The sequence below is a fragment of the Entelurus aequoreus genome, linkage group LG10, assembly GCF_033978785.1.
Source record: "Entelurus aequoreus isolate RoL-2023_Sb linkage group LG10, RoL_Eaeq_v1.1, whole genome shotgun sequence".
NCBI lineage: Eukaryota > Metazoa > Chordata > Actinopteri > Syngnathiformes > Syngnathidae > Entelurus > Entelurus aequoreus.
Genome location: NC_084740.1, coordinates 7,450,883 through 7,456,219, shown reverse-complemented (window position 1 = coordinate 7,456,219; position 5,337 = coordinate 7,450,883). Strand labels below are relative to the sequence as shown.

General features: G+C 43.2%; 1 long non-coding RNA gene across 1 annotated transcript; it reads right to left on the bottom strand.

Annotated features, from left to right (window-relative positions):
- Positions 1 to 588: 588 nt before the first annotated feature.
- LOC133659278 (uncharacterized) lies at positions 589 to 5,337 on the bottom strand. Its single transcript, XR_009827607.1, has 3 exons — positions 5,307 to 5,337; positions 1,237 to 1,345; positions 589 to 988 (listed from the first exon to the last, which is right to left on the bottom strand). It is a non-coding gene; the product is annotated as an uncharacterized LOC133659278 (long non-coding RNA).

Here is a 5,337-nt window from a genome sequence, read left to right as displayed (position 1 = left end):
AGCGTTCTGGACAGATAGTGTCTCCTGCTTGTGGAAAATACACGTTGGCTGGGTGTGGAATAAGCTTGAACGCATAAATAGGAGAAAGAGAGATATGACAGCAAAGGATAAGTCTTTTGTTGGTTCCACCGGACCACCACCATGCAGCAGGGTCGTCAGACATAAGTATCGGTGGAACATCCTGGTACATCTGCAGCTCTCTCTCCACTCGTTTCTTGATGGACATGGAGCTCTGTTATTTTGCTGTTATTTCATTTTCTTTTGTAAAGTAAAGCCACACTTTCGACCGCCGACGCCCGCTATCCATGCTCGAGCTTGACTCACTCGCTCGGCTATGCTAACACTTCCGGCGGTGGGCGCTTCTTCGTTGGTGTTCAGCGGCTTCTTCTTCCGGTTCGGCGGACATATTTTTTTCCGGTCGGCGGACTGGGTATCGAAACTAGGAATCGAAATTTAAACTTTGGAACGATTCCGGGAGAATCGGAAAGTTAGTCCCGGTTCCAATCGATACTCGATACTCGATACCCAACCCTAATTATCGGACATCTCTAATTATCATACATATCTGCAATAAAGGACAGCAAAATGATCCATGCAACAATTCATGTTTATTTAAATATTGGTTGAAACTAAAAGGCAAACATCACTATTTGGCAATCAGGAACTTGTGGAAAATGGCAGTGAACATCCGTCCATTATCTCAACTCTATTATTCATCGTGGAACTCTTTCAGCTCAGTAACTGGCTTTTGCCTTCATGAGGTGTAAACAGTGTCTTAACCAGCATTCCTCGACATGAAACATTCAAACCGTTTATTCCAGTCCATTGGTCCCGAGTATTTCCATTCAAGTTCTGATCTCATAGACACAATTGAGGTTTTTTTGGGGGGGGTGGGGGGGGGCTTCTACTTCCTCTCTCCGTGGTCCTCCTCTACCCAAGCTACAATCTTCCCCTCCCAGCCGGGCACCACCGCTCCGTCCTGGAACACCTGCGGATAGAACCCAGCCTTGACATATCCGAGAAAGACGAACTGGCGTATATAATTCAGGGAGGTCCGCGAGAGAAAGTAAAAGATGACGGCTCAGCGTTAGTAAATCTGTTTTGAAAGGGAGAGGATCCTTCCTGCAGTGTTTTGAAGCTGACGTGCAGGCGGCGCTGTTATCGGCACGTCACGCTTTTCATATTTGCGTACGCGAGAGGCGATGTGAAACACGTGTCACGGCTCTGTACGCCTACCTCCTCTTTGACGGTGCCGAACTCCGGGTCGAGAGCTTTGAAGTGGTATCTGAAGCTGCCTTGTCTGTCCACGGCCGCCTTGAAGTCTCGCAGCGTCACGTCACCCAACCTGCAAGAGCACGGCGGCAGTCATGATTGCTGCAGACTTACAGGCCCGATCAAAATTTTACATCCAAACATATTGCTGGGTATTGTGGCCAAACAGCTCCATTTTTGTTTCACCGGACATCACATGGACAAAGATAAGACCTTCTGGAGGAAAGTTCTGTGGTCAGATGAAACAAAAATGTTGCTGTTTGGCCACAATACCCAGCAATATGTTTGGAGGAGACAAGGTGAGGCCTTTAATCCCAGGAACACCATGCCCACCGTCAAGCATGGTGGTGGTAGTATTATGCTGTGGGCCTGTTTTGCTGTCAATGGAACAATGAAAATGGAGGATTACTGTCAAGTTCAAACACTGATGACATCTATTAAACGAGACAAGAAGCAAGGAATTACATTTAGCTCAATGAGGAGAAACGCGTAGGTCTCAACACGCTCCTGACGAAAGATTGTACGCCTCCTCTTTTATTTGGACTTTCCCTGATTACATGGCAACAGCTGTTTCTAAGGGAGCGGGGTCGTAAACAGCCATCGCCTTTGGTTACAGAACGGTTCAAAGAAAAGGTCGGTTCAAAGAAAAGGTCGTAGAACAGTTCAAAGAAGAGGTGCCTGGGACTTGGGCAGATCCTGCTTTCTCTCCGCTTTGTAGTTCTCGGGTCAAAACAGAATCTTTCTGTGGATTACAATACATGAAAGAAACAGAACACCTTCATGTTGCTTCCCATCCTACACAGTGGAGTTTTACAAGCCTTCTTCTTGGTAGGTTCAAAGACAAGCTTTTGTCTTCTCGCCGGGAACTCGTGGCAACGCAAAGGTTTGTGATAACTAAGAAACAATTATTCTGACAATTACCTCCAAATTCTTCAGGACAAGCTAAAACCATCAGCCCGAAGGTTGGGTCTTGGGCGCAGTTGGGTGTTCCAACAGGACAATGACCCCAAACACACGTCAAAAGTGGTAAAGGAATGGCTAAATCAGACTAGAATGAAGGTTTTAGAATGGCCTTTCCAAAGTCCTGACTTAAACGTGTGGACAATGCTGAAGAAACAAGTCCATGTCAGAAAACCAACACATTTAGCTGAACTGCACCAATGTTGTCAAGAGGAGTGGTCAAAAATTCAAGCAGAAGCTTGTGGATGGCTACCAAAAGTGCCTTATTGCAGTGAAACTTGCCAAGGGACATGTAAGCAAATATTAACATTGCTGTATGTATACTTTTGACCCAGCAGTTTTGCTCACATTTTCAGTAGACCCATAATAAATTCATAAAAGAAGCAAACTTCATGAATGTTTTTTGTGACCAACAAGTATGTGCTCCAATCACTCTATCACAAAAAAATAAGAGTTGTAGAAATGATTGGAAACTCAAGACAGCCATGACATTATGTTCTTTACAAGTGTATGTACACTTTTGACCACGACTGTATGTTAATGAAGGCAACACATGACGTAAGTGTCTATATTAGGCTACCTACTATCAAAATGACTTTAAAAGTCTTATGTAAGTGTTATAATGAAGGCAACACATGACATACAGTCATGGTCAAAAGTTTATGGGGACAATGCTACGAACAATGGGAGACCGGGCTTTCTGCTCCGCCGCTCCCAGTCTGTGGAACGCTCTCCCTGACCACCTGAGGGCACCACAGACTGTTGATGCTTTAAAAAAAAGGCTTAAAAGCCCTTCTTTTTAAAAAAAAAAGCTTCTTTTTTTTAGATATATGCATACTAGTTATAGCTGATTGGCTGTTCTAGTTTTTATTTTTATTTATTTCTTTATTATCTTTTTATTTTATTTTTTTAATACACTAGCACTTTGAGATTGTTTACTCAATATAAAGTGCTTTATACAAATAAAATCTATTATTATTATTATTATTATTACATACACTTGTAAAGAACATAATGTCATGGCTGTCTTGAGTTTCCAATAATTTCTACAACTCTTATTTTTTTGTGATAGAGTGATTGGAGCACATACTTGTTGGTCACAAAAAACATTCATGAAGTTTACTTCTTTTATGAATTTATTATGGGTCTACTGAAAATGTGAACAAAAGGGAAAAGTATACATACAGCAATGTTAATATTTGCTTACATGTCCCTTGGCAAGTTTCACTGCAATAAGGACCTTTTGGTAGCCATCCACAAGCTTCTGCTTGAATTTTTGACCACTCCTCTTGACAAAATTGGTGCAATTCAGCTAATTGTGTTGGTTTTCTGCCATGGACTTGTTTCTTCAGCATTGTCCACACGACAATGCTGTCAGGACTTTGGAAAGGCCATTCTGAAACCTTCATTCTAGCCTGATTTAGCCATTCCTTTACCACTTTTGACGTGTGTTTGGGGGTCATTGTCCTGTTGGAACACCCAACTGCGCCCAAGAACCAACCTCCGGGCTGATTATTTTCGGTTGTCCTGAAGAATTTGGAGGTAATTGTCAGAATAATTGTATCTAAGTTATTACAAAACTTTGTGTTGCCATGAGTTCCCGGCGAGAAGACAACTTACCAAGAAGAAGGCTTGTAAAACTCCACTGTGTAGGATGGGAAGCAACATGAATGTGTTCTGTTTCTTTCATGTATTGTAATCCACAGAAAGATTTTGTTTTGACCCGAGAACTACAAAGCGGAGAGAAAGCAGGATCTGCCCAAGTTCCAGGCACCTCTTCTTTGAACTGTTTTACGACCTCTTCTTTGAACTCTTTTACGACCTTTTCTCTGAACCGTTCTGTAACCAAAGGCGATGGCTGTTTACGACCCCCCTCCCTTAGAAACAGCTGTTGCCATGTGTGTTTGGTGTCATTGTCCTGTTGGAACACCCAACTGCGCCCAAGAACCAACCTCCGGGCTGATGATTTTCGGTTGTCCTGAAGAATTTGGAGGTAATTGTCAGAATAATTGTATCTAAGTTATCACAAAACTGTGTGTTGCCATGAGTTCCCGGCGAGAAGACAAAAGCTGTCTTAGAACCTACCAAGAAGAAGGCTTGTAAAACCCCACTGTGTAGGATGGGAAGCAACATGAAGGTGTTCTGTTTCTTTCACGTATTGTAATCCACAGAAAAATTTAGTTTTGCCTCGAGAACTACAAAGCGGAGAGAAAGCAGGATCTGCCCAAGTTCCAGGCACCTCTTCTTTGAACTGTTTTACGACCTCTTCTTTGAACCGACCTTTGCTTTGAACTGTTCTGTATCCAAAGGCGATGGCTGCTTACGACCCCCCTCCCTTCGAAACAGCTGTTGCCATGTAATTAGGGAAATCAATCAATGCCAATCAATGTTTATTTATATAGCCCTAAATCACAAGTGTCTCAAAGGGCTGCACAAGCCACGACGACACCCTCGGTTGAGAGCCCACAAAAGGGCAAGGAAAAACTCACAACCCAGTGGGATGTCAATGTGAATGACTATGAGAAAACTTGGAGAGGACCGTAGATGTGGGTGACCCCCCCCCCCCCCCCCCCTCTAGGGAGACCGGATGCAATGGACGTCGAGTGGGTCTAGCATAATATTGTGAAAGTCCAAATAAAAGAGGAGGCGTACAATCTTTCATCAGGAGCGTGTTGAGACACTGTGCAAGGGTACAGTGTCTACGCGTTTCTCCTCATTGAGCTAATTTTAATTCTGTCTCTGTTTAATTCCTTGCTTCTTGGCTTGTTTAATAGATGTCATCAGTGTTTGAACCTGACAGTAATCCTTCTTTTTCATTGTCCCATTTAAAGCACCAGTTCCATTGGCTGCAAAACAGCCCCAGAGCATAATACTACCACCACCATGCTTGACGGTAGGTATGGTGTTTCTGGATTAAAGGCCTCACCTTTTCTCCTCCAAACATATTGCTGGGTATTGTGGCCAAACAGCAACATGTTTGTTTCATCTGACCACACTTTACAAGTGATTGCGACTGTATATACAGAAAAATACAAGCTTTACAAAAATTGGACGTGTTGCCAAAACCTAACTACCTCTTGGGGATGTTGATCAGAAAGGGTGTGA